Source organism: Ceratotherium simum, chromosome 29, assembly GCF_057802395.1.
Source record: "Ceratotherium simum simum isolate JZ-2026a chromosome 29, ASM5780239v1, whole genome shotgun sequence".
Classification (NCBI taxonomy): Eukaryota; Metazoa; Chordata; class Mammalia; order Perissodactyla; family Rhinocerotidae; genus Ceratotherium; species Ceratotherium simum.
In genome coordinates, this window is record NC_141928.1 from 18,094,019 (window position 1) to 18,118,253 (window position 24,235).

Here is a 24,235-nt window from a genome sequence, read left to right on the forward strand (position 1 = left end):
CCAGGCTTAGTACTGAACCTCTTCTTGGTATCTACTCACTCCCTTGATAATCTCACTCCATGGTTTTAAAGTTACCTATACTTCATAACTGTCAAAATTTCCCATTTATTCCTGAACATCAGATTCATATGTACTAGTGCCTATGGAACATTTTCCTTAACTTTTTAATACTCACCACAAACATAAAAATCTAAAATTGAACTCTTGATCTACTCTTGCTCTACCTCCAAAACTACTCCACTTAGAGGCTTTTCTACTTCAGTTAATGGTAACTCTATCCCTACTCTCTCCGACCAAAAATCTTGGAGTGATTCTCTTTCCTTCAAACCCTATTTCCAATTTGCTAGCTAATTCTGTTGGTCTTACGTTTGAAGTATATCCAGAGTTTGATCATTTCTCACCACTTCCACTGCTACTGCTATAGTCCAAGCCACCATTCTCTCTCACCTGGACTGTTATAACAGCCTTCTAACTACTCTCTCTCCTTCAACCCTTACCACCATTCTCCCCATCAATTCCAAACACAGAATCCAGATTAATCCAGTTAAAATACAATTCAGATAATGCCACTCCTTGGCTCAAATCCTTCCAACGATTGAATCCCCATGTCACTAAGACCCCAAGGCCTATGAGACTCCATGTAGCTTGAGATTCAAACCTCTCTGATGTCAACTCATTTTCCTCATCAACCACAGTAGCCACCTTGATGTTCATTAAACATCCAGGCACATATGTATCTTGATCCTTTGAACCTGTTCCCTTTGCCTGGAATACTCTTTCCTAGATACATCACATTTACTTACTTCATGTATTTGTTTAAATCTCACCTTCTCCTGGCCACCATATTTTAAATTGTATTCCTCCCTGAACTATTCATTATTTTCTTTTTGGTGAGGAAGATTGTCCCTGAGTTAACATGTGTGTCAATCTTCCTCTATTTTTTGTATGTGGGATGCCGCCATAGCATGGTTCGATGAGCGGTGTGTAGGTCAGCGCCCGGGATCCAAACCCACGAACCCCAGGCCACTGAAGTGGAGCACACAAACTCAACCACTACACCACCAGGCTGGCCCCTGAACTCTCCATTCTTGTTCCCTACTTTATTTTTTCTATGGCATTTATTACCCTCTAATATAAAATATACTTTAGTTTATTCTTTTTATTGTGGGCCTCCCCCCAAAAATGCAAATTCCATGAGGACAAAGACTTTGTTTTTTGTACTGTTTTATTTCCACTGTTTAAAACTATGCTTATAACATCCATAATAGGAGCTCAATAAATGTTTGTTGAATGAATAAATGAATAATAGATCTTAAAGTTATAGGTATAGAGTACGCTAGAGCCAGGGGTAATTTTAGCAATCATCTAAGGAAATTCACTTACTTTTTTACAGATAAAGAGTCTGAACCTTTGGGAAATAAACTGACTCATCTGGAGTAGGAACACAGGTCTCTTAATATATAGTTCAGACTACCGTTTTTCTTGCTGTGTCTACAGAGCCAAGTACAATGCTTGGCTTGGAGCAAGTGCTCAATGAGTCTCTTTTGAATGAATATGTCCAGTGTTTTTCCCACCATACCATATTGGCAGCCTTAACTTGTAATTTGGTGGAGCAATGGGAAGTGGATGGGTGGAATAGATTACTTCCAAAGTTTGTTTTGACCATAAATTTCTATTGTACAGGCATTCTAAATATCTTGCTAATTATTATATAACCATACTTTCTTTTCTCCCCCACACTTTCCCTCACTCCTTTTCCAATGGTTATGTAAACCTTCTCACCTCCTCTCCCGAAAAAAGAGTATAAAAAAAGAAATCTCTTTTTGAAATGTGAAATAAATAACTTCTGATTAAAATCTGAATATTATGCATCTCTAGTTACCTGGACCAGATTATTGGCCATGATTGGCATGCTTTGGTGACCATGGAAGGGCTGGTTTAGGTCCAAAGTTGTCGAAGGGAACAGGAGTGAGTTTCAAGGGGATTTAGGTTAACTTGTATTTACCAGGAATATTTTAATTACTGAAATCCCATCTTTAACAAATTATCATATTCTCTTCTTCTCTAATTTTTTTTTCTTTTTTTGGTGAGGAAGATTGGCCCTGAGCTAACATCTGTGCCAATCCTCTTTTATTTTGTATGAGGGATGCCGCCACAGCATCACTTGACAAGCAGTGTAGGTCTGCACCTGGGATACAAATCCACAAACCTCAGGCTGTGGAAGTGGAGCACACGAACTTAACCACTAGGCCACCAGGCCAGCCCCCTCTAGGTTTTGTTTTTTTTTTTTTTAATGCAAAGAATAAGAAATTCATTCTTTCATTCAATACATTTTTAAAAATCTAATTGTCTTTGTGTGATAATGTTGAACGTAATGGAGAGCATTGTCCTCACAAAGTTTACAGTTCAGTGAGGGGCAGAAATTAATAAAATAATTACTCAAGCATGTAACTAATTTTAAACTATGGTAAGTGAATTAATGAAAATTACACATTGCCATGAGAATATGTAACTACTGGTGGTAGAGTGGGTCGTGAAAAAGCCACAATTGAGCTAAGACATGAAAGATAAAGAACATTGTCTAGGAAGTTTTTGGGAGAGGGAGATTCTTCCAGCAGAGGTGAAAACCCATATGAATATTCTGAGGGTGAGTAGTGGAGAAGTGACAGCTTGGCTCATTGAGTAACCAAAAATGTACCAATTTTGCTGGAGTAAAGAGAACAAAAAGAATTAAAGGCTCCATATATAATGGAGTCTAGATTTTTAGTCTTTAAGAGTAATAAGGAAGGGCCGGCCCCATGGCTTAGCGGTTGGGTGCGCGTGCTCCGCTGCTGGTGGCCCGGGTTTGGATCCCGGGCTCGCACCAACGCACCACTTCTCCGGTCATGCTGAGGCCGCGTCCCACATACAGCAACTAGAAGGATGTGCAGCTATGACATACAACTATCTACTGGGGCTTTGGGGGAAAAAATAAATAAATAAAAATTATAAAAATAAAAAAGAGTAATAAGGATGTTTAGAGATGAGAAAGATTGAGTTCCCCTAAATTCAATAATGTACATGAGTATTTATGTCTTTTAGGTTTTCAGATAGAAAGACTTGTAAAGAGGATGTGTTGTTCTTGGCTAAAAGGAGAAACTGTTTTGAACATTAATTTTATCTAATTCAAAATTTCCTCAGATGCCATTCCAAGTCTTACATACCTTGGCATTCATTAGCGTTGCCACCACATATGCACATATCTTAACTATGTCTTCTTTTCCTTTTATAGAATCTCAGCTTAAACAGATTTCCCTGTCATTGTCTTCCAGAAAATTCTCCTAGTGTTTGAGTTAAAAAAAAAAAATGAGTTCAATCTTAGTTCAGTTTGAGGTTTCTGCTATAGCTCAAGTCAGGTCTTGATTTTCCTGAACCAGTTTCTCTGCCCTGGGCCATATCAGTCTTGCCTAGATCTGCTCTGTAGGTGAAATAGAGTTGATAGATTCAATTTCACAAGAATTCATATTAGAAGCTATTTCTCTTTTAAATAATAACAGAATTCCAGGCAAAGATGGTCAGGTGACAAAGTTTCATAAAGCTGTGAACGATAGGCTAGTGCTGGAATTGATTCAAATGTTTAATTATTCTTTGAGAGAAGGTTGTCTTGAGGCTTCACACAAGAAGAGACTTTATTGATTTTTATTATTCAGGGAAGGTAATAATTTTGATATATATATAAAAAAAACAAGGACCAATTCCTCTGTTAAGCAATAATGACAAAATGTTTGTCAAAATAATGCTAGCAACTGAGAAAAGGAAGGGTCCAAAGGGCCCCTCTTCTTTATTTCATGTCATCAATCTTGTGGTCTCCAAACCTGCAGGAAATGTCACAATAATGTAGGTTGTGTTGAAGATATTTTTGAAGTTGAGAAAAGATACACCAATTTCTTTTGTATTTATGTCAGTATCAGACTAATGTCTTTGACTGAGTGCACTGTAATAACAAGCCTAGTAGCTTCAGACATCAGCCTACATTTTTAAGGAGTCTTGTGGTCATTTCTTGCAGGTAGATGATGACCATATGGGGTCCAAGGTAACTAGGTCAGACGGTACAAAAAGATTAATATACTTCATATGCTGTGAGTGAACAAAAGCAAATGGCATTTACAGAGGGATTAAGAATAGATAAAAGATGAAACAATAACATAACAAATAATCTGAAGTCCTCAGAAACAGCATCATGTAAAGGAAAGAGCATTTGCTGAGTTGAATTTAGAACACCTAAGTTTTAGGTCTACTCCTGCTCCTAAATAGCAACATATTTGGAGGAAAACTATTTTGTCTTTTCAGACTTCAGTTTTTGCAACTGTAAAATGGAGCTAACAAAAAATATATCTCTGAAACCCTTTCCCAGGTCTATGATTTTATAAAGATCATTGAGAAAATAATAGGAGGGTTTGGGAGCTATGAATGCAGTTGGCTAGATGGAAATTGGAAGAAGAAGTGAAAAAGAAGACATAAGTATATTTCCCATTAATATGAGGAGAAGGAAGAGGAATGAAGGAGTCAGAAGGGTGAATATGAGAATGGATGGAGTTTCTGGAGCAAGAACCAACTGGAAGGGAGAATCTTAAAGATATGGGTCCAAGACTGAGCCATTCAAGCTAGAATTTGGAATTCTAGTGTTACCTTATTAAGTACATACTCTAAACACTAAATTTCAAAAGTGACTTTAGTGAGTTACAGGAGAATTTAGGTTGATTTACATGTTGATGGAATATGGCTAGGACTCTAAAGAAAATACCTCAGCAGAATGGATGTCATTCTGCTTTTTCCTCTTGAGTTCTAATTATCCCTGAAGAAATTAATCAGATTTGTAAACTGTATATTCTACACTCCCCCCATATTTATGGAACATTCAATATAGGACAATATGCCAAGTCCTTATCTCATGTGATCCTGAAACATAAGTATTAATATCCTCACCTTATTCATGAATATGTGAAATGCTAAGGAATTAAGCTCGTGATAGAGCTGAAGTGCCAATGCATATGCCATGAAATAAATCCATAGCTCTTTCCAAAACTAGACAAAGACTACCTCCAAAGACTTTGTCCGCTCTTACTGGTCTGTATCCATTAGGAAACGCTCTGGATCTGCTAGATCTCTGGCTAATTCAGGCACGCAATCAGGAGGTCTTCAGTGAAAGGTATATGAACCTGCATCCAAAAATGGCTGAGGTCATAAAGAAACATTTAGGGAACTGTATCTTATACTGCACAGATTGATTTCCTAAATAATTTTTCCTGAGCTAACTTTCTTGTGAAGGTTATAGGAAAGTGATAGTGGATAAACCACAAAGGAGACTTAATAATAAAGGGAGGGCATGAGGTAATGATCTTCAGTACAGATACAGTAGTGTGACTGGAAGAGAGGTGAGATACAGGGGGCACAGGTTAAAGATGATTGAACGGAACTTTGTGGTTGATTGAATATGGGCAAATGAGGGAGACAGAAAAGTCTACAAGGATTTTTTGTCTTGGAAAGTAGGGCAGAGAGTACTATAAACAGGAGGAATTCAGTGGTGTAGGGTGAGATCTTTTCCTTTACTACCTGTTATGCCTTACTAAGCTGTTCATGCTTATGTGCTAGTTTCAGTCACCTGATGATATAAATGTCATTGTTTTTCACCTTTCTGAATAAGTCTAGTACAGTCCCACTCTGGGCCACATTCTTGGCTTGGCCTCCCTCACAATCTCATTAAACCCAGAGAGTTGCCCTAAAGTCTCACTTTCCTCTACTTGTGTAATAATGCAAGCAAAGGAGGTTGTCCATTGACAATTGGGTTGGGTCTGTACCTGTCAGTGTGAAATTGAGGTTGGCAATTATCCCAGAAATGTCTTTGTAGACAATCAGTTTAAAAAAGTAGACCCTTAAGTTTTATTTAAGTAATTTGAGTAAAATAAGATTTTAATTCACATAATTTAAGCCTTTCTTGCCCATTTAAGTATTCATTTCCTCCCTATTCTTTGGTTTTCTGTATATCATATGAGACAATGTCTTCTGTTAGGGCTTTCTCAGACTACTTCCTTAGGCGATCAGTCTTTAATCACTTGAAAGTAGGCAAGTGTGGACAAGTTTAGTCATTTCTCTAAGATTTCAAAGGATGTTCCCAGACTCTAAAAATTAGAATGCATCCTTACCTCCCTCCAAATTGACTAGAATTGCCTTTAGCTAATATTGATACATTACATGAGAAAAACACCCAGCCCTGTGCACTCTTCATTATTCTGAAGTGTGACAATGCCCAAGAACTGAAAAAAAAAAAAAAAAAATCTCCCATTATCATTGGAGATTGATATGACATCAAGACTCATAGTCAGTTTAAAGAAAGAGGGAAAGAAATGAAGAAAATCATAATAATATGGGCTCATGTGCTTTGGGAGAATGGAAACAGTTTACATTATTAAACTGACAAACTCAGGTCTGGAGCTGAATCCCTCTGTGGCCCATGCCCAGAGAGTGGAGAGCACAGAAGGAAGGGGAGGAAAAAAGTTTTAAAATTCAAATGCCTCTTGTCCTGAGTGTGTATTTCTATCCTAATTCCCCAAGAGCCTGATAGCTAGTCTGTCTCTTTGAGTCATAGGTGTATTTACTTATTCTGAGAGCAGTCCTTAGGGAGAAGAAGAACTAAATAAGATTGGAAGCATGTTCTGGAAGAGACGAGAAAAAGAAGACATTATGGCAGTGTAGAATGTTAAAAAAAAAAAAAAGTGCTGTTTTTTTGGTTGCCTTCTACAGAACAAGAAAAGAAGTATTTATTTAAATGCATGTGGGTTCATGACATACGGTCCCAAAGTTATATTCCCACCCATATGTGCATATATATACATATATATATATATGTATATATATATAAATGTGCAGATAGATAGATAGATGGATGGATGGATAGATAGATAGACAGACAGAGAGACAGACAGACAGATAGATAGATAGATGATAGATAGATGGTTGGATGGATGGATGGATGGGTAGATAGATAAATAGATGATGGATGGATGGATGGATGGATGGATGGATGGATGGAGGGATCGATATATAGATAGCTGATAGGTAGATAGATAGATAGATAGATAATAGATAGATTATAGATAGAAGATAGATAAATGTTAGATAGATATGTAGACAGATATTCATATACTGAAATATTGTAGAACAGCATTTTCAGGGAACAGGGCAGAGCTCTATCCACCCACCTTCTTCCATGACAAGCTTTCCTACTGCAAAGTGTTTGTGACCCTGAAGATTTTTTTCTGCGTGTTGGGGGTTGGAATACAGGTATATCTGGAGCATCATCTTGAGAGTTTCTGGAAAACTTTCTCCTTTCCAAAGAAATAAGAGAAAGAAAGACGATGAGGAGAAGAAGTAACCTGACTTTCAGAGTACACCAGGATCTTGGCAATGTGGTCTTTGTACCTTTTTTAAAACCTACCATGAAGGATCCTTTCTCTGAACTGTGTCGTATTTTACCTCTTGGAATGACCTTTGTTCTCCTCTTTGACTGACTAATTGCTACATCCAAAATGAATGAATAAATGGCTTCATCAGTTAATGTTGTGAAATTATTTGCCACATTTGAGGATCATGTCTCATGTGAATAAGAAAAACAACATATAATAATTATTAGCTATTACAGTTTTTTTTTTTTTTTTAACTTGGCAAAGCTGTTTCAGACAGCAAGGCACATCTCTTGTTTTTTATATTTTCCAGAAAGTGCTCACATGTTAATGCAGCAAAATGTGGTTACGTTTCTCATTTTATACGAACATCCATTTAACACATGAACCTTGAGTCTTGAAGCTGAAATAAGCATTAGTGAGTTTATGTTTATGGGTCTGGTTTTCTACATGTCTTTTCACAGTTCTCATAGAAATAGATTTTCACCAGGATAATCAAATCATCCCCCTTTTTATTCTTTGATTGTTTGCTGTATGTGGCGTTTCATCTTTGTATTATCATTCGTTGGTGGAAATGTAATTACCTGTCTTGTGTTATTGTCAAAATGTATTCAAGAACGTTTGATCAAGGAAAAGGGAGAATTCAGCCTCAGCCATTTCAGTTTTAATACGAGGATAAGTTTTCCTACTAAAATTGGTCAGCTTTCTTTTTTCTTTTCTTTTCCCCAGCTTTGTTGAGATAACAATTGACATATAACTTTCTGTAAGTTTAAGTTTAATACATATATTAAGTAATTATTTAATATATGTATATGTTGTGAGGGGATTACCACAATAAGGTTAGTTAACACATCTATCACCTCACCTAGTTACAATATTTTTTGTGTGTGGTGAGAACTTTCAGCATCTTAGTAACTTTCAAATATACAATACAGTATTGTTAACTATGGTCACTGGGTTGTACATTACATCCTCAGAACTTATTTATCTTATGACTGGAAGTTTGTACCCTTTGACCAATATCTTCCCATTTCCTCCACCCTCTCACCCCTGGCAACCACCAATCTGCTCTCCTTTTCTAAGAGTTTTTTTTTTTTTCAATTCCACATATAAGTGAGATCAGACAGTGTTTGCCTTTCTCTATTTGACTTATTTTACTTAGCATAATGCTCACCAGGTCCATTCATGTCGTAAATGGCACAATTTCCTTCTTTTTTGGCTCAAATCTATCTATCTATCTATCTACCTATCTATCTATCTGTCTATCTATATACACATCACATTTTCTTTGTCCATTCATCTGTCGATGGACACTTAGGTTGTTTCCCTGTGTTGGCTGTTGTAAATAATGCTGAAGTGAACATGGGGGTGCAGATATCTCTTTGAGATAGTGATTTCATTTCCTTTAGATATATATCTAGAATTGGAATTTCTGGATCATAAGGTAGTTTTATTTTTAATTTTTTTGAGGAACCTCCATACTGTTTCCCATAGTGGTTGTACCCATTTATATTCCCACCAACAGTGTACAAGTGTTCCCTTTTAACAAATTCTTGCCAACACTCATCTCCTGTCTTTTTGATAATGGCCATTCTAATAAGTACAAGGTGATATCTTGTGGTTTTGATTTGCATTTCTCTGATGGTTAGTGATGTTGAACACCTTTTCATGTACCTATTGACCATGTGAAAATCTTTTTTCAGGTCCTTTGTCCATTTTTAAATGAGATTATTATTATTATTATTGATATTGACTTGTATAAGTTCCTTATATATTTTGCATATTAACCCCTTATCACATGTATAACTTGCAAATATTTTCTCTCATTCTGTAGGTTTCTTTTTCATTTTGTTGAGAGAGAAAGAGAGAGAATCGTGTATTACCGTATGAATGAATGAATGAAATAATCCAAACAAATATTTTTGTCCACTGGGATCAGGAAAGGGATAAATATTGGTGAAGAAATGAACTGTGAGGTAAATAACAATATCTATTTAACCTTAGCCTTGGTGCTAAGAATCGACTCTATACCAGGCTGTCACATACCTAACATTACACCATTAGTGAGTCAGGGCATGGATAGCCTTCATTAAAGTTCAATGCACAATTGAAAAAGGATGAGTAATTGAGCAATTTACATTCTAAAATTGTTTATTGATAACTGAATAATTATACTTTGTTTTACCTCTTTCAGAGTCTTGCTGGAGTGAGGCCCAGGGCAGATAATATTTAATTGGAATGAGAGTGAGGAAAGAAAAATGAGGGAGGCAAAAAGGAAAGAAATTAATACTTATTGAGATAATAATATAAACCATTACACTTTGGGGTGCTTTACATATCTCTTCTGTTTATACTTTATGAAATTATTTTATTCTTCCTGTTTTACAGAAGGAAGGACAAATAAAGGCAAGTTTCCTTTAGGGGTTGGGGGAGGCAGTAAGGATACACTGATGAAAAATGGGAAGCAGAGAAATAACAGGAGAGAGTGTGGAAGGGGAAGGAAACTCAAAAAAGGAGGACATTGAAAACAAAATTTCTCATGCAAACAGGCACCAAGACATGTATTACTGCAAAAGAGAATATAGATAGCTATAAGAGAAGATTCCAGGGGCCGGCCTCGTGGTGTAGCAGTTAAGTGCGTGTGCTCCACTGCTGGTGGCCTGGGTTCAGATCCCAGACACGTGTTGACGCACCGTTTGTCAGGCCATGCTGTGGTGGCGTCCCACACACAGTGGAGGAAGATGGGCATGGATGTTAGCCCAGGGCCAGTCTTCCTCAGGAAAAAAAAAAAAAAGAGGAGGATTGGCATGGATGTTAGCTCAGGGCTGATCTTCCTCACAAAAAAAAAAAAAGAGAGAGAGAGAGAAGATTCCAATAATTAAGGTATCTGAAGCATATTTCAAAGCTCCTTCCTTAAGTACATGAATAACATGGCAGACAAAAATCAATTTTGTATAAATTAGAGCATGGATTGCAAATTGATTGTCCACTAGCTGAATCCAGACCACTGTGGCCTGCATACTACTCTAAAAGTTGAGGTGTTTCAAGTAAAACTTGAATTGCTGGGTTTTCTTGAAGACCCAACAATATCAGGCCCATATTCCCATATGGTAACAATTGTCTGGATAAGACTATATTTGTCCCCTTTAGGTGGGGCATGCACCCTCTTGTTTGTTAATATTTGTAATCAACCTGGATAATCATATATGTCACTCACGTGGCTCCTAGAAGAGTCTAAGTTTGTAACCATTGGCTTTGAAATCTACCTTTCAGGAATTAGGAGGATTTTTGAACACCTGTGCATCACAGCCTGTGATAGATATTGAGTAGGGGAAATAAAGATGATTAAAATGTATGATTCTCTCATGGAATTCAGAGTCCAGCAGGATAGATTGAATGATTCAAAAAAAGAATAAAATATGAAAATGCTCAATAGGAGTCAGTGGAAAGTGCTATGGAAGCACAAAGAAGTGAAAAAATTAGTTTTTCTATGGTGGAAAAAGGAAAATATTCAACAGTGGAAATAGCATTTGAACTAATCTTAAAAAAGGAACTGGGTTTTACAAGGTGTAGATTTGAAAGACATTCCAGGGAGGAAGTAGCAAATACAAGACATGAATAAAAATATATAGTATTGTAGGAAAATATATAGCATAGATAGTATGAATAAGTATGAAAAAACATAGCATGTTGAGGATGAAATGGTAATTGAATGTAGCCGTAACATTAAGTGAAAATTGAGGGGAAGGAGTTATGATAAATGAGTCAATAAATGGAGATGAAACAAAGACATTAAAGGTCCTTAAAGGTCATACTAAGTCATTTAGACATTATTTTATAAGTGATGGTAGCCATTTAAAGGATTGGGAGGGGGCAGGTTTAGTTGATTTAAATGCTGTACTGGAAGGATTTGATGCTTGGAAGTGAGAGAAGAAGGAGATAAGAAGTAATCATGACTTCTAACAAGGTTACTGATGATGAAGATAGAGATACAGATTTTTTTTTTTTCTTTGTGAGGAAGATCAGCCCTGAGCTAACATCCGTGCTAATCCTCCTCTTTTTGCTGAGGAAGACCGGCTCTGAGCTAACATCTGTTGCCAATCCTCCTCCTTTTTTTCTTCCCCAAAGCCCCAGTAGATAGTTGTATGTCACAGCTGCACATCCTTCTAGTTGCTGTATGTGGGACGTGGCCTCAGCATGGCCGGAGAAGCGATGCGTCTGTGCGCACCCGGGATCTGAACCCGGGCCGCCAGTAGTGGAGCACGCTCACTTAACCGCTAAGCCACGGGGCTGGCCTGAGAATACAGATTTAACAGTGATTTCTCAATTAATTTAACATTAAACTAATTCAATTTAATATTAATCAATTCAATATAACATTTTTTAATCATATCATATGTGTCAGGAATCAGGGTGGATACTGGTACTAGAATTCTGAACAAGACCCGTGCCATATCCACCACCATGTTGCTGAGACTCTGATAATGAAACTGAATGGAATCAATGGGAATAGTTGAGACTGAGAAATGAGAAAGGTAAATAAAGAAGTTTATTTTTTAAATTTAAATAGTATAAGGTCCCTTTAAGCACTCTAAAACCACACTTATCTCTAACTCCATTGCTCTGCCAATAGAGGTATAAGGTAAAATTACCGAAATGTTGCATATTTGGTTTAATGGTCCCAAGACTTGACTGGAAATACAATCACAAATGCGCCCTGTGATTGGTCCCAGAACTTTTTTCTGCTACAATTTTCCTTGCTTCCAATTTTTAGCTCCAGATAGAAAGGCATGTGAATGTGATATAAATACGAATTTCACGACAATTTTGCTTTTCTGTTGTATTTCATTCTAGTCTTATAGTAATGTAGTGTTTTTCAAAAACTGTCTTATCTCTGAGAGCAGTGCCTTGCTGTGCTGTTAGAAATTTTTCTGCTTGTAGGCAGGCAATGTATAGGGGAATAAAGAAAGAAGAGAAATAAAGTTTTAATTTTTCATCAGTAATCGTTTTTTGACCTGTATTTTCTTGTTTGTTTACCAGACATGTGTCTCAGATCCCTGCCTTTGCAGCATCTTCCTTGCCACTTCTTTGTTTTAGAAGAAAGCTTTAGGGAAATGAGAACTGGATATGTGAAATGACAGCTTCTGCACTTGCAGCAAATTCTAATTCTTCCTTGCCCAGAGGTTTTGGGATGGAAAATAACTAAAATGGTGGTGACTCATTATCCGCTGGGTGTGGGGTAGATTGGGTGTCAGGAGCCCTATATACTTTCAGCTATATGATCCTAGCAAGCCACCTCTCTGTAGCTGGCAGCTGCTTCATCTGTAAGTTAAGGGAGGAGGCTGGATGATCTGTAAGGCAGCTCTGAGCTCATGTATAAGAATATCTGAGAGTTATATGGCATGTGATTAGATCCCCTTGCCAAATAGGATCGAATATTCCCAAGCCATTGTTTAAACGGGAAGATCCTTCTCTCCAAAAGACATTATGAAGAAGTCATTACCTGGTTATCTATGTTAAAATTATTCTTATCCCTACTTTATATTGATAAACTCTTCTTTTAAAATGTATATATCTTTGGAGTCATGGGAGGGTGGCATTAGCTATTCTCATTTCATTAAGTTTTCTTATGATTAGTGCAGCAGAGTGTAAGGATTCCTGGCTCCATAACTTTCTGTGCCTCAGTTTTCTCATTTGTAAAATGGAGTTAATAATAGTATTTGTTGTGAAGATTGAATGGGTTAATTTATGAAAAATATCCAGAACAGTACTTGGCACATATTTGACACTATATAATTGTTTGCTATCATAGCTATCAACCAAAAGCATAAAATTCCAACAGAGTAGGTATTCTAGAATGTGCCAAGGACATGTAACCATCTTGAGGTGCACAGTGGAGGATTGTGGTCAGTAATGGGTGTGTATACTGGGAGATAAAATTGTTGTTGATCAAACTGGGAGTTTGAAAGGTGATTCTTGGGGATGGTGGAGATTGGATAAAATAAATAAAAGGAATTCAAAAGATCAGGACTGAAGTATGATTAAATAAAATGTTAATTTCAAATTCAAAAGAAAATTGACCATATGCAGGCTTCCATTTTGCTCCATCAGTCCACATAGCCACTACCAGTGGAGCGTGGCCGGAACCTGAAGATCCACAATGGCTGGATGATCTAAGAGTCCTTCAAAGTTTAGCTTGAGGAATGCCTTTCTGCCCTAACTTAAAATGTTCTGCCTACTCAGAGTCTATATCTCCTCCTACATCAATCTCTAAGTTCCTCTTCTCTGTCATGCAAACTTCTGACTACTTCAGATAATATGAATCTTTCTTTTCTTTATAAAATTTCAAAGCACACCCAGTAGAATGAAATTCAGTACAAAGTACTATGTATTGCCATTGTCTTTTGTGCAAATGCCTTCTCTAGTGAAGAATAGGTATAACCTGAGAACTGGATTTGGGTAGAGTGACATGTTTATCAACTGAGATACATAAATCTTAAGGAATTGATCCATGTCATCTAACTGGTAAATTCCAGAGCTTGGATTTAAATCCAGATGTCTGGCACAAAAATCCATCCTGCCTTTTAGAGTGTGTTTGTACTGTTCATAAAAGTTGCGTAAATATTAGAATAAACCTGGGTGTTATTAGTTAGAAACACAAATTCTTGACTTGGACCTAGGGAGTCAGAATTTTTGTCATCTATTCAGTGAACAAGCACTTCTAGATGGTTCTTGTTATCAAAGAAGTTTGGGAACACTGGTTGAAGGGATGGAGGAGGAGAGAATGAAAATCACCCATTCATTGAAAGGGACCTAGACATGCTTGATATATCTGCCTGCATATCCAAATAAGCAAATTGTGGAAACCAAATATGTTTAAATAGTGGTAGAAAGTATAATAAACCACTTCTGGGAGGGAAAAACAAAAAGTGAGTCACACAGAGATGATGGAGCACATATATACCAGACAGTCTTGGAAGGCCACATACTCAGCAGACATTGGGGATTTCCTGGATCTCTGTGATATGATCAGCCAGTTCCAGGAGACACAACTCCTCTCTAGGGAGGTATAAGGCCTTGGGTATCAGGGATACAACTGAAATAATGCTTCCAGAGGAGAAAGTAAAAAAAAAAATGGGAAAATATAAAAATTTTCCAAGCTGATGATGGGGGTTGAAGGGAGGGGAGAAAGTCATTTTCAGGCCAATAATCCCCATTGCACAGCCACTGTGAGCTGTGTGAATCACTGAGCACATTTCAAGGAATAGCTGTCATGTGTCACTAACCGATTCTCACTGCAGATGGGCTCCAGGGTACTCAGGATCTATTTTGGGGAGGCCACAAGCAGTGAAAGCCTGCTGGTGCCACTGTAAGGAAATCTCAGCCATCCTTCAAAATATGGAGAAATAAAACCTTAAGTCCAAGCACATTTTCCCCTTGTTATGATTCACATTGCCTATATTTCTTCTCCTCCATTCCCTATTCCCACTCTCTCCTCTCTTTGCTCCTTTCTTAGGCAACATCACCATTTTTCTCTCTCCTAAGTCTGTGATCAAAGCATGCAGCTTGGAGATTTCCCATATACCCATAAAGAAGAGAATAAAACAAGTTAGTGCACATATTGTGTGTTTTTCTCAGTTCAGTGGCATAAAATCCTCCTAGGTGCAATCATTTCTTTTTCTCCATTTGCCAGCTGGATGTTGATACCCAGGGCTACCTTAGAAACCTTCTGTTGAAGTTGGCAAATCCTTCCTTAGCCATGGTCCCTAGGGTAGGTGAATAATGGCACTTCTTTTGTCACCCATCAAAGACGTCCTTGTGGTAATACCTGGAGTCTGTGAATATGTTTGTTACCTCCATGGCAAAGGGACTTTACAGATGTGATTAGATTAAGGATCTTGTGATGGAGAGATGATCCTGGATTATCTGAGTGAGCCCAAAGTAATCACAAAGTTCCTTACAGGAGGGAGGAGAGTCAGAGTATGAGAAGGAAATATGACAACAGAAACAGAGGTTGGGGTGAGAGCGATTCAGGTCCACGAGACAAGGAATGCAGACAGCCTCTAGAAACTAGCACAGGCAGGGAGACAGATTCTCTCCTATAGCCCACAGAAGGAATGCAGCCCTGTCAACCCATTTTAGACTTTTGACCTCCAGAACTGTAAGATAATGAATGTGTGTTGTTTTAAGACACTAAGTTTGTGGTAATTAGGTACAGCAGCAATAGGAAACTAATACAGTCCCGTTGACCAGGAACACTCATATTGGTCCATTATGTGAGTAAGAAATAAACTTGCATTAATCCACTGGAATGTTGATGTATGCTTTTAAAAGTGGGAAGTGTCATTGTAAATATCATAGACTCTAGACATTACCCTTCATGATATCCTGAGAAATTATGTGGTCACCACGTTGGACTATGTGTTGCTCAATCTATCTCCTCCCTGTTTACCTTGACCCTCTATTTTCTTCTCACTTTCTCATAGTCTCAATTTTAATTTACTTTTGTGTCCTCTTCCATTGCCTTTTATGACTACGTCAGACTCAGAATCATAAGTTTTGCCAAAGTATTTAAACAGTTATGCATCTTTTTCATGCAAAATAAATAAAGTGGATAAATATGGCAAAACAAATGGAGCAGCTCAATTAGGAATTACCGAAAAGACAATTTTAAAATGCGATTATCTGCAGCGCATCTGTTCAAACAACCTCACTATCATTTTTCTCTCTAAATTTTGACTTTTCCTTCTGGTGGCCCAATTTTATCAGGCTTTTGAATAGGTTTCATTGGGGACTGGGCTGGAGATTCAGGCAAGACAACTGAAATTGCTTATATGCCAATATCATGTTTCTAAGTTTCTCTGATTCTTCATCAATATGGAGATAGATGGGCTCACTCCTGTAGAAGCCAGAAGGCATTTCCAAAAGGCTTTAGAATTGTTCCTGCCCACCTTATATGCCGTATTTTTATCTTACTTTCTGTAGGTATCTGTGCCAGTCAAGGTAGGTTGGAAGCAATATACAGCAAGGCTCTACGTAACAGCAGAGTTGCAAGATGTGAAGAGCCGGGACACCTGAGTCCCTGAGTAATTGCTTGGAGAGGAGCCACCTGATGTAGAACCCACATTTGAATATTTGTGAGAGTGAGAACTAAACTTTCATTGTGTCAAGTGCCCAAATTTTGGAGTTGTTTGTTTTAGCAATTGTCCTGCTCTTCCCTACACAGATGGGTAAAAAAGGTATAAAGGATTGTTTGTATGATCTAACTTTGTCATTGTAACATATAGGATGATCAAAGTGAAGTGATTTGTCCAAAGTCACATATATGACAGTGGCCAAGTCATGAATTTACACCTCTCTTAACTCCATTCAGGCACTTCACCCACATACCCAGTATTTGAATCTCTCCTATAATCATTTTCCAGTTCTTCCCATTCTCTATTTTTGGAGTAGGTGCCAAGCTCCCAGCTCTGAAACAGCCAGGGAAATGTCTCTAAGCCTAGCCCATAGCACTCTCTGTTGCATTGATTTTCTGGGAGATATATGGCGTTGACCTGATCTCAATGAAGAAACTAAATCCAATTCACTAAGGAATTACAAGCCTGTCCGATCAATAATCTATTTATCTTCTTCACTTTGCCATCTTTAGACACTCCAAACTTGTCATGGGAAATTGAAAGCATTTTAAAAATATAATTATGCAGCCTCAGGAAAGGTCTCCAACATTTCTGAAGATTTTCAATTGCCTTTGAGGAAATACTATGCTGGTTTAGGTAATAAAGATCACACTCTGGTCGCCAGCCAAGTATCTAGCCTGCGCTCATTAATAGAAATATAGTGTCAGGATAATAGAGCCCGCAATTGCAGAAGTTTCCATATGGGCAAGATGCTTTCTGGTATATTGAGTTCAGTTCTGGGAGCCTGGTTTTAGAGTCACCTAATTGAACTGAAGCTTATCTAAAGGAAAGCAACTCAAATTATAAGGAGAGTAAAATATATTGAAAAATGAAGAATATTTGAAGAAGTTGGATATTCCATTGGTGGATAAAAACCAAGAATACTTGAAAGTCAACATTAAATAATCAAAGGCTGGTACATAGAAAAAGAAGCTTGTACAATATAGATCCAGATGGCAGACATAGAGTACACTCAGACAAGTTAGCTAGGAGATTTAGTTTGATATAAGAATAACCTTTCTTATGATTGTAATTCTCATAAAATGAAATTCCCTTTCCTGGAGGTAGTCACCTGTATGCTACAGGAGAAATCTGAACTAAATAATCATCTCTCAGGAGTGGACTCTGGATTTGGGAAGCAGTAGGATTAGGATGAGCATACCAGATGTGGCTCCTATCCTGCACATTGATGCAGGCATCTAATCCACAGGGCCTGTTTCTACAGCCTCATTTATATTAACCCACATGTCCTTGCTCTCTTCTTCCTGATTCTTGGATTTCCGGCTATATGTTATTGCTTTGAGACTGACTTCTGACCTCTTAAGAGCAGTGATGCTTCAGATCCCTCTTTGGGGCTCTTCGGTCTGTGACAGTTGGTTCTGTTTTCTCCTGTGGTGGTATGCATGTGCCTACAACACCATGTGCATGCGTGTCTTGAATTCTTAAGTAAAATGTCTCTGTTTCCCCCCAAAATTATGTAAATCTTAGTACAGTGGTTGATACAAAGGTATGAAAATAATTATTGGATATTATTATATTTATTCCATAAAAGTTTTACCTTCGTACTTCGTTTCTTCCTAATGTACACCGTTCTGTTGTCCATCATTATCACTTTCTTCACTCACAAAAGTATCATCTTTACTGTAAGATTCATCATGCTAAAACTCATTCATCATTCATCATTGGATCTGTTAAATTGTCTATTCAAAACTACTGAAATGCATAACCCATCTGACTCTGGTTTTTTCTGTTGTACTGCCACTACTCCTCTTGATGTACCCACTCCTTGAACTTATCATTCCTCAAAAATCACCCAGAGTCTACCACTACTTGCCTCTGTTTATGCTATTTCCTCCATCATCCCATTCCAACAAGGCAACACCTTATCCATCTCCAAAGCTCTGCTCGAAATCCATCCTCTCTTTGAAACATCAGTGACTCTTGGTTCTCTATTCTTACGTGGTTCTTACCTCACCTAATTTTGGAGTAATTGTATATGTGCGTGGCTTCCACATTTCTTACCAGAGCCCAAACCAATGGTTCTCACATTTCAGGAAGCATCAGAATCACGTGGAGGGCTTATTAAAACACAGATTTCTGGGCTACATCCTAGTGTGTCTGATTCAGCAGGTCTGGGGTGGGGACTAAGAATTTGCACTTCTAGTTTGCTAAGGATGCCGAGGCTGCCGTTTTGGAGACCACACTTTGAGAATCTAAACTGGTCCAGACTGTAAATGCCTGGTAAGTAGGGCTCAAAGCTTATCTATTAGTGAGATTCCAACTTTAGTTGATAGCACTATTGGAATTTTGAGCTAAATAATCCTCTACTTGGGGGAGCTGTCCTATGAATTATAGACAGTTTAGCAAAATCCCTGGTGTCTACTTACTTGATTTCAGTAGCACCCCCCTCCAGTTGTGATAATCAAAATATCACCGCACATTGTCAAATACCACCCTTCCCCTAATTGAAAACCACTGGATTAGAGGATACAGAAATACCTGACTCTTTTTGTTGCCAATTAGTTTTCATCCCAAGAGAGTTATGCAAAGATAAAAATCAAATAAGAATAAGAGAATATTTTTTTAAAGCAAGCGCCCATGCCATATTCATCCCAACATGGGGCTTCTGTAGAGCCAGGTTGAAGCCTACAGGGTTCTACCACACTGTAAGTCAATTGTTGGATTTTGAAATCTTACTATGATATGATAAGTACATGGTACAGGACCCTAAGCTATGGTCAGTCCACTTATGTGGTCTTGCTAAAAGCAGGTACAACCTTCCTTTCTGGGCCTCCCTAAGGTGTTCTCTGTCCTTTTTAATTACACCGATAGCACAGATTTGGGAGGGCAGCAGAGGATACAAGCATGAAATGGAACACAATAGTTTAATACACAGTAATTCTGTCCATATATATTTCTGTCCTATGTGTCTCTTGCAATCTGAAGGATTTCTACTTCCTTTCCTTGGCAAAGAATGAAAAACAAGTAGACAAAGAAATCATAAATGCTCCCTTCTCTGGTTTCCCCTTCCCCCACACTTTGTACAGAGAGGCATTATGTCTTTGTTGAGTAAAGAATTGAATGAACAAACATGTATAAATTGAAAGCTCAGATAACATTGGAAGAAGCTATGGAGGAAGCTTAGATAACATTATCTTGAAAGTGCTGCTCAAATTGAAAATTCTATTTTTCTGTGAGCCTACTGTCTGACTTTTCAGAAATGTCACAAGTTGCTTAAACACAAATAAAAGATTGAAAACTGACTCCCCATAAATACTTCTTAAATTACTAATGTATGCTATGCTCTACATTAACTGTATTCTTATTTAGCCTTATAAAATCCCTATGAAATTAGCATAAATCTTTGATCTTCATGAGAAGATCGAAGCTCCAAGAAGTGAAGTGACTTGACCAAGGTCAGGCGATTGGTTAGCACCAGAAACAAAATCCGGGCCAATGTACTCTGATTCCATGTGATTGTTTCACCCACCATAGAGTCCTCTGTGATCAACACCAGTGAGCAACACACACTTCCCCACACGGCTGGGCTTCCTCCACTCTAACAATATGTTACTCTTAGCACCTGCTCTGATGATGACAGCATTTGTGCTTCTTCCTACAGGTTCAGTTTCTTCAGGCTTAGATGGATAGTCCTCCTTTCCCTGCCGTAAATCTCTAGACAACGCAAGTACCGCCACTGCTTAAAACACATCAAAAGACATAATCTCCAAGACACTACTGGTCTGGAAGTTTCAGAGTGTGATTCACAATCAGTAGTATCAATAGCTGGGACTTATTTATTAAGCATTCCTCACCTTCCAGGCATACCCTCAAGACTTATATATCAATGATCTTATATGATCCCCAGGACAAGCCTGTATGGTAGGCTCTGTCATTAACCGTATTTAATAGATGAGGATACTGAAGCTCTCGGTAGTGGTACTATCTTCATTTTACAGAAGCTCAGGGTACATTAGTCACTTACTCAAGGTCAGAGACAGAGTTCAAACTGTAGTCTTCTGGTCTGACAAATATTTCCACCATTGCACAGTAATAAATAGTAAGATGAGGCTATTTATTGACTTCTGCGTCCTCCATCTCTCCTCATGGGGTGACATGATCTATCTACTCAAGGGTAAACAGATGAGGCACTCTGTGTGCCCTCAGGGGTTAAAGATAGTAGCTACACACCTAAAGAGTACAGGCTTTTAAGTCAGACAACAGTTCTGGGCTCCAATCCTAGCTCCGATTTATTGTCTATAAAACCTTCAGAAAACCACTTCTGGTCTTCAAGTCTCAGTTTTCTCATCTGAAATTATAAGGATAATAATTTTACCTCCTTCATGAGGTCACTATAAGGATTAAATCACTTACCCAGTTGAACACACAGTAAGCGTTCAAAATGGAATTGATCATTACCCTAATATCCTGGAAGATAATCCACATACGTGCCAAGACAACTGAAAATATTTAAACAGTTGATATGAACTACCACATACTTTTAATTCTAAGAACTAAGGGAAAGGATGTCTCACGATGAGCTTGAATATGTTTACAGCATTTTAGCTCTCAAAGGATGCTCTAAGTTATATATTCAGCCCCTCTTTAGATAAGGAAACCAGAACTCAGATACAGACAATGACTTCCTTAATCTTTTATTGCAAACTAGTGACTTCAGGGATTTGAATTTTGTCCTGCTTTGGTATAAGTGTGATCATTGAAGATTTTGCAGGCCTTAAAAAGATGAGAAGTCCCCTAAGCACAGGGATATGTGAATTTATATAAGGACAGACCAAATATTGAGAGACTTGCATTTAACTAGTCTTTTTTAATTTTCTTTCCTACCCCTACCCTCTATGCAGATAAAAAAGACTTAATATTTTCTGAGCAACCAATCTATTCCAAGAGAATCATATGTATTATATGATCTAATTCCCAATGCACCATTGTGAGGTGGGTATTCTCTCCATTTTAAAGATAGAGAAAGTGAGGCCCCGATATAGTGAAGCCTTTGGCCAAGATTATACAATAAATAACTTTCAGAGCCTGGATTCTCTCTCTCTAAAATTCATGCCTTTTCTGATTCATTATCTCCTTTATACTATAGACCCTGCTGGAAATTTCCATGGTACCTGCTTTCCTAGGCCAAATGTACTCTCTCATATTTTTTTCTCTCTCTACAGGGGTTCTTAGCTATGTCACATTTTAATCTTGTAAAGAGGAGAAAGAAACCCTGGAGAATTGACAACTAGCCAGAGAGAGAGAGAGCCTGGTCCTTTTCTTCCAACAACTCAATTTCATTTTTTTTTATTTTTTACATCTAATAATGTTTGCCACAGAGGCCCGTTCGTTAGGTTGTTGTTATATGCAGTGGCACATATGGGGGAAACTAACTGCGCTCTGGAAGAAACAATTGGAAAATATATAATAGGATATTTGGAGCTGTACAGAAAGACTGCGATTCGTAATGCTCCATATGTCCCCAAGTATGCTGTCCTGGACAATTTCGATGCTGGAATATTAGGACAATATATGTCCCAGCTTAGATTAAATGGCTCAGGCATTACAATTTTGTTGTGAGAAATAATATATCCTGTTCATGGTGCCAAATTAAACTTCCTGAAATGTAATTGCTATTGTTCATTCAGACACATACTAGGGACCTACTGTGGTTCCTTGTAGATAAAAGTATTGATGGGTCTCTAGTAACTAAAAGACAAAGTTCACAGCCTTTAGCACATGACTCATAGTCTCCCAAATATTTGGTCCTTACATAACTCAATATTTCTGTTTCCCTAGTGCCCAATGCCATGTCTCCAGTTCTTCCCCTTTCTATCTAACCTCACTCATCTCTCTGGTCTCAGATCACCTATTATTGAAGATGAGAATGAGAGGGATTTTAGATACGTGCTCCTAATCTAGGTTCTGGTTGAGCTTAATAGGTCCCCAACCTCATAATTGTATATAAAACTATGAATTTATTGTACATGTGTACTTTTCCAGATAAAGTATTCATAGTTATTTTCAGGCTTTAAAAATATTGGTTACCACCAAAACATTAAGAAACTGCTGCAGGATTTACCAGTTCCTAATATGTTGATCTGGATTGATGGTGACTCGCAGAGAATATGCAGCGTTTCCCACACTCATTTGATTATGAAACATTTGTATTAGTTTTCTAAGGCTGCCATAATGAATTTCCAAATACTTGGTGGCTTGAAACAGCAGAAATTTATTCTCTCACAGTTCTGGAAGCCAGAAGTCTGAAATCAAGATGTGAGCATAGTTGGTTTCTCTGGAAGCTCCAAGGGAGAATCCATTCCATGCGTATTTCCTAGCTTCTGGCGGCTACTAACAAACCATGGCATTCCTTGGCTTATAGACACATCACTCTAGTCTCTGCCTCCATCCTCACCTGGCGGATGCCTTTGTCTCCCCTGCCTGTGTCTCCATGTCTCAAATCACCTTCTGTCTAACTCTTATAAGGTCATTTGCCATTGGATTTTAGGACAGCATAATCTCATCCTAAAATGTTTAATTATATCTGCTAAGATTTTTTTTCCAAATAAAGCCACATTCACTGGTTCTGGGGGGATTTATCTTTCAGAGAGGTGGCAGGGGACAATTCAACTCACTATACCATTTATCAAGAAATACACAGAGAAGCTAAAATTCTATGGGGTATAGTTTTGGAATAAATGCACTTGGATGTTAATCAAGTAATCATTTATTGATTAAAATCCTCTTTTAATGGCTTGCAAACAAATTCTTCCATTCTCTTAGGCCTAAGTTTTATCATGTTGTGAAATTTTAATTACGTTCTTTTCTTGATATTTATTTTTTTACCTTCTTCTTTTATTTTCCTAGTATTTATTTATTTTATTTTATCATTTATTTCTACACAGGCCTCTGTAAGGTTCAGCAAGATTACAATTTTAGTAGAAGAGATTATATTTGTTTTTAAGGTGCTCATGAATTGAGGAATCAGAGTTTTAACATGTATCATACTTATAACTTCAAATTGAACATCTATTTTCCAAAGTTTTCTAATTCATCCAAAACAATTGCTTGGCATCAAAGACACTATATCATGTTCCAATTGATATTTCCAGTCTTCTGCTTCAGTCTTCCCTGTCTTAATCTGTACTCTAGTTAAATAGGGTTATTTGAAATACTCTAATTAAGCCTGACATTTTACAATACCTATGCCTTTTCACAAACTGGTCCTTTTGGGTACAATTACCCTCATGAAGTTCTATTCCCTGGGTAAATCTTTTTTTATTGCCCAGATACTATTGGTTTCCTATTTAACAGTCATTCTGTTATTTTTATATTCCTAAAATAACCCCTGTTTGTGGTTCAGTAAATGCCATACTCATCTTCACCATGAAGATTAAATCAGGATGGGTCTAAGCCAATATGGTTGTTCCATTACCTTTGATAGTTATTGGTTTAAATATAGCCGTTTACTTGGTTCTGTCCAAGAAGACCATAAGGAGAGGTCTATTGGAGAAGCTTCTAGGAAAAAAAAAAATGTCATTACTCTTAAAAAGAAATACATGAGGGCTGGCCCCGTGGCTTAGCAGTTAAGTGCACACGCTCCGCTACTGGCGGCCTGGG

The 24,235-nt window shown here is 37.7% G+C and overlaps 1 long non-coding RNA gene across 13 annotated transcripts in view; it reads left to right on the forward strand.

Moving 5' to 3' along the window:
- Nucleotides 1-24,235, forward strand: part of LOC147913219 (uncharacterized) — a 421,589-nt gene that overhangs the window by 94,482 nt on the left and 302,872 nt on the right. The window contains exon 3 of one of the 13 annotated variants that reach the window (XR_015548932.1): nt 16,425-23,414. The exons of the other annotated variants lie outside the window; for them this stretch is intronic. This is a non-coding gene — a long non-coding RNA (uncharacterized LOC147913219). Of the gene's footprint in view, nt 1-16,424; nt 23,415-24,235 lie in introns of those variants that run through there. 13 annotated transcript variants of the gene reach the window in all.